At 40.1% G+C, this 11,760-nt stretch overlaps 1 non-coding gene across 1 annotated transcript; it reads right to left on the bottom strand.

Moving 5' to 3' along the window:
- Positions 1-1,828: 1,828 nt before the first annotated feature.
- TRNAK-UUU lies at positions 1,829-1,901 on the bottom strand. Its single transcript has one exon. It is a non-coding gene; the product is annotated as a tRNA-Lys (tRNA).
- Between the last annotated feature and the right edge of the window lie 9,859 nt (positions 1,902-11,760).

The raw sequence follows: 11,760 nt of genomic DNA, 5'->3' as shown, positions 1-11,760 counted from the left end.
AACTGGATACAATTAATTTAGGCTTGAATAGAGACTGGGAGTGGATGGGTCATTACACAAAGTAAAACTATTTCCCCATGTTATTCCCTCTCCCCACCCCTGACTGTTCCTCAGATGTTCTTGTCAACTGCTGGAAATGGCCCACCTTGATTATCACTACAAAAGGTTCCCTCTCCCCCTCCCCCACTGGTAATAGCTCACCTTACCTGATCACTTTTGTTACAGTGTGTATGCTAACACCCACTGTTTCATGTTCTCTGTGTATATAAAATCTCCCCACTATATTTTCCACTGCATGCATCCAATGAAGTGAGCTGTCGCTCACGAAAGCTTACGCTCAAATAAATTTGTTAGTCTCTAAGGTGCCACAAGTACTCCTTTTCTATATGCAGATGTACATCAGCTATTGATGCATAGCAGAAATAAATTTAGATGTGAAATTGAAGAGCAGTCTAATGAATTCACAATCACAAAAACTGAAAATACAGGGAAATTGGAAATGCCACAGCTGTCACTTTAATTTGCCATGTACATTGTTGGTTTCCAACCAAAATAAATGTACTGTAGAAACAAAAATCTTAAATGAGTGTCTCTTCCCCCTCTCCCCATCCTCTTTCTACATTTCGTCTGTCAAAGCTAGAAGCACTAACCACAGAGATATTTTGCCCCAGAGGAGAACAACAACTGTAGGCACACTTAGCGGAAACTTTTAGGTACTGCTACGATTTACTGCCTATCTGCCAATTTGCATAACATTACCAATAGATATTATGTTTTTGTTGTTTGTATTTTCTGAAGCTCAGCAGAACCCAATTACCTGGAAGGAAAGGATTTCATGTTTGCACAAAGTGTGCATTTGACTGAAATTAACAATACATTAACTGTAAATCATAATTTTGTAAAACTTAATTCCTTCAAGATCATTATTGCTTATTCAGTAACATTTGGGGCTTTTTCAAATAGTATTAAAACAACAACAACACCACCTTTGTCCTACCTTGAACTGTCTGTGCCATTATAACCCACGTATAGGTGTATATTACAGGTCCTTGTCTGTTCCAATAGGGGATGTTAAGTCTGTTACTGCACCAGGAAGAAAGCCTTGATTCTTTAGCTCAGGCTATAACAGCTCACGTTTTAGTTTTGGAAATCGTCAGTTCAGTTCCCGGTGCTTTGAGAAGGTGTTGGCTGTCATGCTACTCCTGCAGCCTCCATCCATTCACTAAAACATTGTTAGTTGTAGATTGACATGGTGCAGATTAAAACTGTAATCTAAACATTTGGAACACTTTTGGGTGTGTCTGAAAGGTGACTTGCAAGCATGCTAGGATCACCAAACAGCTCTGTGAATGGTACATTTCTGTAGTATGCACAAGGGAGGGAGAACACACACCTGACTCCACTTCTTTTCACAGCTGAATCCTGGAGCCCCAAGTCCTGATGCTCTCCGTGGGGCAGAAGCCCTGAGCCCATGGGTGGAGTTGGGGAGATGGCACATTTCCCCTTCAAACTGCAATGCTTTACCCAGAGCCAGGCCGTCCTGGGCCAGCTCCACACAACCCTCACCTCCTCCTCTTCTCCTGCCCCTGAGGCGTGCTCCCTGGCTAGGTTTACAGAATCATAGAATATCAAAGTTGGAAGGGACCTCAGGAGGTCATCTAGTCCAATCCCCAAATATTTTTTGGCCCAGATCCCTAAATGGCCCCTTCACGGATTGAACTCACAACCCTGGGTTTAGCAGGCCAATGCTCAAACCACTGAGCTATGCCTCCCCCACCCACAAAGGAAAAAATGAGATAGACTTTTAAGATCTTGGGGAACAGTTTATCACCTGACAAGGGAATTGAATCCTGGACCCTCAGATTAAAAGTCTGATGCTCTACCAACTGAGCTATCCAGGCTTACAAGGTTGGAGGTGGGAAGCTAGAGTGGGGCAGTGCAGGGCAGCTGCTGCTCTGGCTGGTGCTATGGAGCAGGCAACTGTGGCATTCCCCCCCATCTTCTCCAGCTGGTGGTGCCCAGGGTTGCAGCTGCTCCTCAGCTCCCAGCCCCCTTTGAGTGTTCACTCGGCCAGTAAGAGTTGGCCAGGCGGTGGGGGGACCCATCTCGGGGGCTGGCATAACCCTCAGGGAGCAGCGACCACACAGGGACTACAGGCCCTCGCTAGCCCTTCCCTTCATCCTGAGATACCCCCCTTGCTCATACACTGCCCTAGCTACCACCTCTCTGCACCCTGAGCTACACCCCTGCCCACACACAGCCCCTAGCTACCACCTCCTTGCACCCTGAGCTATGCCCCTGCCCTCACACAGCCCCTACCTACCACCTCCCTGCACCCTGAGCTACGCCCCTGCCCACACACAGCCCCTAGCTACCACCTCCCTGCACCCTGAGAAACCCCCCTGCCTGCACACAGCCCCTACACCCTGAGCTACACCCTTCCCTGCACACAGCCCCTAGCTAGCCCTCCCCTGCACCCTGAGCTACGCCCATGCCTGCACATGGGCTCTAACTACTCTCCTCCCTGCAACCTGAGCTACGCCCTGCCAGCACACAGCCCCCAGCTATCCCTCCCCCAGCATCCTGAGCTACGCCCTGCCAGCACACAGCCCCCAGCTATCCCCTCCCTGCAACATGAGCTGTTCTCAGACTTTTTGAGCTGAGCCACCTCTCCTTTGAGTTATAATTTTTGGTTCTCCCCCCGCAACCCAGCTAGGCTGTGTGGATTGTTGAGGTGAGGCGGGGATGAAGGTGACACTCACTCCCCCCGGACCCTGATGTGTGGACTTGGCCCATGCCCTGCCAGCCCTTGCCCCCACAAAATAGAAGTCAAACTACGCCTATGCCTGAGGCCACCCCTCACCGCTACCTCCGGCCTGGCCTGGAGCCTCGAGGGCCTCCTCCACCCTGCTGGGCCCTGGAATTTTTATAGCATGTTGGAGGTAGCTCAGAAAAGAAAAGATTGAGAGTTCTGCCCTAAGAGATCTGGCCTACTGCACCAGGGTGAACTCGTATAAACCAGAAATGCCAGTCTATTTTAAAGTTTGTGTTTTTAGATCTGTGTGCATGCCTTAGAGCGTGTGTACTCAGGCATTGTGTATGCAGGCAAAACTGAACTAACTGATTTTACAAGGTATGCTGTGATTCCTGTCTGAGAGTATGCTTGAGCTCTTAGTTTGCATGTCCATTTGTGTGATACAGGAGAAGGAGGCATTTTTATCTGAAATGTGTTCCAAAGCAGGCTAATATCACTCCATTAGCTTCTTGGTAAAACATCCTGAGAATAGTTAGGGTAGTTGTTGTTTTGCCAAATGCATTCAGTGGCCATAATCATTGTTCTGAAGTCAAATACATTATGTTTCTTCTTACATACCTAAAAATAAGGAATTAAAAACATTTTTAGAGACTTCTGATCAATGTTACTGGAAGTGATTAGAATAGTCTAGTATTTTTCATCATATGTGTATGAATATCATTACCAAAAAATGGTAACTATCTGCAATAAATAATTGCTTCTGGTAGGACTGACATTTTGGAAAGCAGAGTGGCTATTTGAAACCCAAGCTTTCCAGCTGGCTGCAGCTGATTATCAGTATTCTCAAATAGACTCATCTTCTGTTTGTAAGCAGTTTAATTCTGTACCTAATTTTAATCTGCAACCTCTGTTCATGTCTGTTGTGCTAAAGCATGTATTAGCACTTAAAGGGAGACTATGGCAGTGATTGTTATGTTACAAATTAAACAATATGAATTCACTGCAGGATCAGATATAATTGGAAGAGGAGAAGACAGGTTGTGAGATGTTTAAACAAGGGTTTTACACCATGTAGCTTTGGTAATTAGTAAAAATGTGAAGGCAAATTATGAATTGTGAAAAACATGGAAGGTATAGCAGCTGGAATGCTAGAAAATGGTCTGCAAATGTGGCCAGTCCTAGTTAAGAAGAATTAACAGAGGTTAAATGGATGTAAACTTTCTCTGGAAGGTCCCTTTTTAAAGTAGTAGATGTCTGGGGGGAGGTGGTCCATCTAATTAAAACTGACAGAGAAGATTTACTTTAAGTTCTAAACCTATGACATTTAAATGCATTATTTTAAGATCTTGTACAAATTGCCATTTGTCAACCGCATTACCCCCTGTGCATGCCTTAGTTCTGTACCTAATTTGAAACTCCTACGAAGTTGAAAATCATAAGAGATTAAGATCATTGTGTCCTCTGCTGAAAAGCATAGCAGTTCCATTGGACAAACTGCAGGAATCAGACGTGTCTGAGGAATTTAACCAAATCCTGGAATTCCTCCTATTTAAAGAGGGAATCTGCTTAGTCAGGTTAAAAGGCGAAAACTCACGTTTGTTTAAGTATGTTTCTGTCTAAATATGAATCTTAAACCGCTGGAAGCAGGAAGCAATTGAAATGATAGTGAGGTTCATCTGTCACCATGGAAGAGGCATACTTTAATTGTAACAGCAATATCCCTGTTCAACTGAAGAATTATGCTGCATATGCATACAGAATTATGCAAACAGAGTAGTAAGGAAACAAATAGATGAGATGGTCTAGCAAAACTTTGGTCTTGAGCTATCAGTAATATAGGACTTGATTTCATACCGTTGAAGTCAATGACAATTTTGCCAGTGATTTCAGTGAAAGCAGGATCAGGGCCATTATGGCCACGTACATTGTTGCTCCTGCCCTTCTTCATCCAACTCCTACTCTTCTTTGTCCCTTCCTGCCTCTGCATTGATTGCCCTCCTTTCCCCACTCCTCTGTTCTAGCAAAATGATTCTCGTATTCTGCCATCCTGATGGGATCCACACCTGCGAGTTGGGAGGGTTGGGTTTAAAAAAAATATGAAGTTCAGTATCAGCCAAAATAGTTTATAGAGCAATAGTTTATTGCTCTATAAACTATTCTACATAGCAATATCTTCTTTTCCTGTGAGAGGGGGAATCAGGCTGAAGTGGCAGGTTTTGTATATCCTTCCCAAAGTGTGCAGGGAGCAGTGGTTTACCTGAGTGCCACTGGCCTCTCCACCAGCTCAGGTGATGTCTTCTCCTCTCATCTCCCAGAACTCCGAAGGGACAGGGAACTCTTAAAGGAACTACTGCTTTTTCTCTTTTTTCTTCTTTCTTTTTTTTTTTTTTTTTTTTTGCTGCCAGTCCAGGAAAAGTCCTCCCACCTTGAGATTGTGGGGTTGCATTCTTGCTGATAAATCTGGTGATCTAGCTCTCACACAGTCTTGGAAAGTCCCATGTGGCTCTTCCTCATTCTCAGAAGAGGTCAAGAGGGTGACGCTATGGCTTCGTGTGAAAGCTTAGCCAATAAGGCTTTTATGGGAATACATTCACAATACGATATTGTGTTATAAAGTGTCAGTGTTGCAAAGAATTCCATTAATGTTAAATCTGAAGTCCACAGAAAATATTGTGACTCTTGAAATTATACCCTGTCTTGTTTCCTGTGATGTCTTTGCAAGTGTGAAGATGCTGCATTACGTACAAATTTAATAGAAAGTTTTAAAAGTTTAAAATCTCAAGTGTCAATGTCAGTGATAAAATAAAACACTTTTTTGCTAGAGAATCAGCTAATAGTCCAACCTTCTGAAAAACATTTTGCTAAATCACAATTCCCAACACTAACAATCGCACATAAAGAGAAATTATAGCCAAAAAAAGTAGTATAATTTCAAGCACATACTCTTGTCAGTACTGTCATCTTCAGATCCTAAGCTTAATGGAAACCTTCAGAACATAGAAGAGAGAAGTCTATGATATCACAAAATATATCTACATATTATATATTTAACAGAGTCACTTTTCTTTCACTTTACATACGTGAGAGATTAATTTGGCCCAACTATTTTGTGTATCAGCTTATTAGAGATTTATAAATATGTATTGAGAGAGATGTATATTACTTTGCTTTTATTGCTTGTTCATTCAGCAACATTTAATATACAAAGAGAAAAATCCTACAGCCTGTTAAATATTTGGAGAAATTTTAGGTGGGGTGAGTGAGATCAAATTTCTATTGCTCTGTATTGTATTTCTCATAGTATCAGTTTATCATCTTTGACAGCAGTTCATATCCTCTTCAGATGCTATAAGGTCTAACAGAGTTTTATACATGGACCTATGATTTCCATTATATTCATGCTTCTTCTGGATACTTAACTGTACTTCAAAACATGGTTTTAAATTACTATTTTATGCTATGACATCTCGGTCACAGAATTTTTCTGTTCACCCAGAGGTAGCAGTTTGTAGTTTTAGGAAATGCTTGTCAGATGGTCTGTTACATGTTTGAATACAAATTAACACCTACCATCAGGGAACCAAAAGTGTTGTCTCATGAGCTTGCAGGAGTAAGGACTGCTAAATAAGACAGAATGTTTTTTTTGTCTCTGGCTGTAAATGAGGCAACTTTCCCTTATGGAAAAATCTTATAGAAATTAACAATATGAAAAGAATTGTGTTCTAGCCAAATGTATTAGGGTTCTATAGAAATTACTCTAAAAACCATACATAATTTTGTAGAGTTTTTTAATAATGCTATAGAATTCAAAAGCATAGCTATGATGAATTAAATTCTATTGGATGATTTAAAAAAAATCTATGGAAGGTAATCTTCTGTTGAATTTTATAGAATATTTCCATAAGGGTTGTATTATTTTCTTATATATTCTTTCATTTTATTAGTGGGTTTTCTCAGTTACTTTAGAAACTTTGGGGGGTGCTTTATAGTAGAACACTGTACCATGCTGGAAATAACAAATCCCCATTAGCTAGTGAGAATTTCAGAGTGTTCTAAAAGACACATTAGTGAACACTCTGAGAACTATGACAACTTGTTTGGGAATTCTGGATGAAGAATGGCTGATTGGGTGCTGTTTATTCAGTGGAAGATGCTAATGACTGCCCCACCCCTTTAAGCGGGGCGGGAGGGGCATTATTTGGCTGGCTGGCTGGCCGACTGAATGAAGTGTGCTTTATGGCTGGGGGGAGATGAAAACTGCTGCAATAGGGGATGCATCCCCTGGGAAGGAGTGATTTAAAGGGGCAGTCTGTGCCTTAACCTTCCCTTTTGAAGGAAGCAGGATGAGGCAGCACACATCCTCCCTCTCCTTTAGGTAGTGAAATACCTAGACCTGCTGTAGGCATTACGCTAGCCGCCCCCTTTTTTTTTTAGGGGGGCTGTGAAGGAATTTTTCCCTTGCCACCATATTGGCCTAGGTGTGGTTGGGGTTTTTTCGCCTTCCCCGCAGTGGGTTCAGGAAGGACTCTGTTCATGCATGGCATGAAGTGCGGTAGGCCATATGTCACAACTCATTATTTAAGTGTAGTGTGGATATCCAGTGCAGGCACCCCATAGGGAAGGTATACAGTGACCGGATAAATGGCTTGGAAAAGGACTTAAAAAGAGGTGTTCGTTAAATGAATGGGTGGGAGGCGGGGGGTTGGGGACTCCTATGATTGGTACAGCAGGGAGCCAATACCCCATAATTATAGCCCATCTTAACCTTCCTACAAGGGGGGTGGATGGTAATGTCCCGGCAATGGATTTTTTGGAGGGACCTGGATGGAAAAAAAGGGGGAGCTGGCGGAAGCCCCCAGGTAATTACGGAATAAAAGGGGGTTACCTGCACTGTCTACTTTTATGTGCCATGTTGTCCCAGATATCTAATAATAAAGTTGCGGCCTAATAAAACCCATGTCAGATGTCTCCTGTCTTTCTTTTGGTATAGCCAGGTATAGGCTCATTTAATCTTTTCCAGTGAGCTGATAGTTAAGTTGTTGAAGCTAGTAATGGGTGTTGAGACTTTTCCCTCTGCATCACTAAGGCATTGTCTATGCACAAAAGTTGTACCACTTTAACAAAATCAGTACAACTGACCTCTGTCACTGTGTTGTCCATAAAGATTATAAACTTTTGGGGGCAGAGATCTGTCTTCTGACATATCTGTAACTTGCCATTCACATTTTTGCTCGCTAAGTAAGAAATAAATATATAATACCTGGCTGAAATATGCACAGCCACACACCATTTGAATAAAGGAATAAGTCTTTCCCCTGCAATTCAAACAGAGAATTCCTGGGGTTATAGGTTGTTGCTCATCTTCTAAAGTTGAGTACCTGAAGAAGGAGGGTGTTGAATTTTGGAGTCATGGTGAGCAGAGAAGAAAAATCAAGGCATACTGAAAGTGAAAGCTTGGCAAGTTATCATCTATTAACTCGAGGGTTCTCAAACTGAGGGTCAGCCCAAACCCTGCTTTGCCTCCAGTATTTATAATGGTGTTAAATATATAAAAACATGTTTTTAGTTTATAAGGGGGGGGTCACACTCAGAGGCTTGCTATGTGAAAGGGGTCACCAGTAAAAAAAAAAAAAAAAAAATTGAGAACCCCTGCATTAATTCATCCGTGCAATCCCATTGTCTTCTAATCATGAATTAACTTTAGTAGGATAGCACAGGTATAACTGATTGAATCAGATTAAACTGTTCTGTTGATGATTCACAAGAAGGAAGTGAATGCTGTGTATTTTAGCTGTGGTGGCTCTGCAGGGGTAGGAGGAATAAAGAATAGTAAAATATTATTTCTGTCTAGGACATACAAAGGAGCTTAAACTAGCCCACTCCATTTGAAATTCAGTAGGAGTGAACATCTAACTGGTTTAGGGTCCTTTGGAAAGCTCACCCTTAATCAGATTGACATGGAACATCCACAAGGAACAGATCTAATCAATAGGAATATGCAGTTTTTAGAGTTGTATTTATTTTTCTTTCAACAGCCATACGGCTTGCCCACTTTATTTGCCCACATACAGTAGGGCTTGATCTTGCAAACCCTTGGTGTGGAATTCTCACTGAAGTCCTTGAGAGCTCTGTACGCAGAGTGCTTGAAATTTGGAATCAGAATTTTTATTTGGGTGTATTGTCTCTGTAAATTTTGCATTTAAGTAATTCCGTCCGTAGTCGTCCTACTGTAAAATTATTTGTTAAGTTTTGCCCTGATACCAAAAATCCACCTGGAGTTGTACTGGAAAATGATCACCACTGTTATAATAATTAGGAAAGGGCCTATTTATTGTGAGGGAAGGGTTTTTTTTAATGAAAAGCTATAGAAACAAAGGTCAAAACTTTAAAATGTCGGTGCTAAAGTTAGTCAGTTAGGGTGGGATTTTCAAAAGTGTTTAGTGTTGGCCTAACTACTCCCATAGAAGTCAGTGATAAAACAATCATTGACTTCAGTGGGAGCAGAGTTAGGCTGATGCAGAATGCTTTATAAAATCCCACCCTTAAATGTATCTTTTAGTGCCTAAATAGAACAGCTGATTTTCAGAGGTGCTCAGCACCTGTGACTCCCATTGAAATAGCTACATATGATTCTTTTTTTAAACTTTAGTTTTTAAAAAATTGAAATTTAAAAATAAATATTGTATATTATGAAGTATATTCATTAGCTCTGTTTCTAAAACTATAGAAAGGTTTTTGATGGCTAGATTTTTTTAAAAATATCACTCTTTGCTGATATAAAAAATGACAGACATGAATTTTTTCTGGCTAGTTTCAAATTTGATAAAGCACTAAAGTGTTCTTTCTAGCTGAACTGCAACTGCATAGTCCCATCTGTAATATATCTTTACATTTTTATATTTTAAGTAATGTGCACTGCTTCTCTAGGGGTTCAGTTTCTGTGCATTTTATTTGTTCAAGTGCACTTGTACTTGGCTATTAGTGTAAAAATCCTTCTTTTTTTAACAAAGAACTTGTCAATTCAATATTTAATTCACAGTTTAACTTTCTCAAGTATTTTTTGGAGGAAAAAATACTGCCTCATATGTTTTTGGTTTGAACATTAATGTGGGAAGGCATATGGGGCCTGATCCAACATTCATTGAAGCCTTTGGGAGTCTATTGATTTCACTAGGCCTTAGAGGGCCATTGAGAATCAGGAGGAGGCCCATAATTCTTAAGTATTAACAGAGCACATTTCATTTTTTTTTCTGTGGAAAATGCAGAGAAATATTTCATAAATATATATATATATATATATATATATATATATATATATATATATATATATCAGGATTAGCCATATTTCCACCACCTTCCTCCAACCAAATGAAAGCTAGCAAAAAATAGTCTGTTTAGCTGACTCAAAACAAAGACATGTTAGAAGAGAATGGAAAATGTACAGATTATTTTAAAAAGCCCTCTCCTTATTTTTTCCATATGTAAAGAACTAAAGTAACTAAATATGTGGGTACAGGACCATGTGAGAATGTGATATATTATAATTTCCTGGGTACTGATTTAAAGCTGTTAATATTATGATTTGAATGATGGACTTTCATTGGTTGTATTGAATTTACAGTAAAGTTTATATTGTGCTGATTAAATTTATTTTGGTTTAGTTATGATTTCCATCACTTCAGAGCTTTTCCTAAAAAGTCAGTAGCATGTATATGAGGCTCTAGTGGAAGAGCAATTTTCACCTTTTTACTAAATCATTTTCTCGGCTCAGAATAACAGCTATTGCTTTATTATGGGATTAGTGAGTCTGTAGACTTTTAAGTGACGGGATTTAAAATACACCCAAGCAAGCAACTAAATATTATATGTTGCAGAACTATCCTATTTTTTATTTTTGAAACAAATCTTGATCATGAAATGAATGGCACTGAGTTTCTAGCATCTTAATTTTTAAAAAAAATGTTTATTTTTCCAAGAGGAAGATAGTTCAAGAGGTTTCAAAACTTCAAAATTCTCTTTGTGCCATATCTTTAGAGCTAGAGTGTCAAATTTAGACCTGGTGTTATGAGGATGTAGTACAGTGCAGTAGCACCAGGCTGGAATTCAGCCCCAGGATCTTATGATGAGAGAGGAGATGGGGGGGGGGGGAGACAGACAGGACTGAGAGTCAGGAAATACATTTTATTCCTGGCTTTGCCACAAACCTCTCGTGTGACCTTGGGCAAGTCACTTAACTTATCTGGGCCTCAGTTTCCTGATCCCTAAAATAGGAATGATAACATTCTTATGAGGCATACAAGTATTATGAAGAATTCATTAGTGTTTGTAAGTTGTTTTGAGATCCTCCAAAGGAAAGCACTACAGTAGTCCATAGTACATTATTTATTATTACCTTCCTATAGATAATTTCTTAAACCAAGCATCATTGGTACTGGTCAGTGCTGTAAATGGGAGTTTCAAGAGGAAAACTCAAGAGTCATTGGAAGTGTTGCTGATGACTAAGTAAAAACCATTCTTCCCATGGTCTATACTGAATTAATTCCCTGAGGGTGGTTAACATATTTCAAAACAGAGTTTTACCACTTTTTGTGAATAAATATTGTATAATGCTGTCTGTCAAATCCCAGTTCATGTATAGAGTCCTCGTTTTCATTGAGGATACAGCAGGAGTTAAGCCTTTGTGCCCATATTTGCATTGGCGAGTGAGGAGTATGTGTTCCAAAAAAATTCCATGGCCCTTGGATTTCAAGACAATAGTTTGTGTCTAGCCCAGTTTCTTTTAGAAGAATTGTAAATTGTGTCCAGTTTAATATGCAATTGTGTTGTGAATTTTTGTTTCTAGAGTGCATTGGATGAGTCTGTTCTAGTAATATGATATGGATGTTGAATAGTGGACATTGATGCGATATGGATGTTGAATAGATTAGACATGAGAAAAATACTGTACTCAAGGTGGAAGCGTCTTCAGAAATTCAGGCAAGATTATATTGCTATCAAAACAAAGC

This window comes from Dermochelys coriacea, chromosome 1 (genome assembly GCF_009764565.3).
Source record: "Dermochelys coriacea isolate rDerCor1 chromosome 1, rDerCor1.pri.v4, whole genome shotgun sequence".
NCBI lineage: Eukaryota > Metazoa > Chordata > Testudines > Dermochelyidae > Dermochelys > Dermochelys coriacea.
Note: the sequence above shows the minus strand (reverse complement) of the source record. Positions and strands in the feature narration are given on the sequence as shown.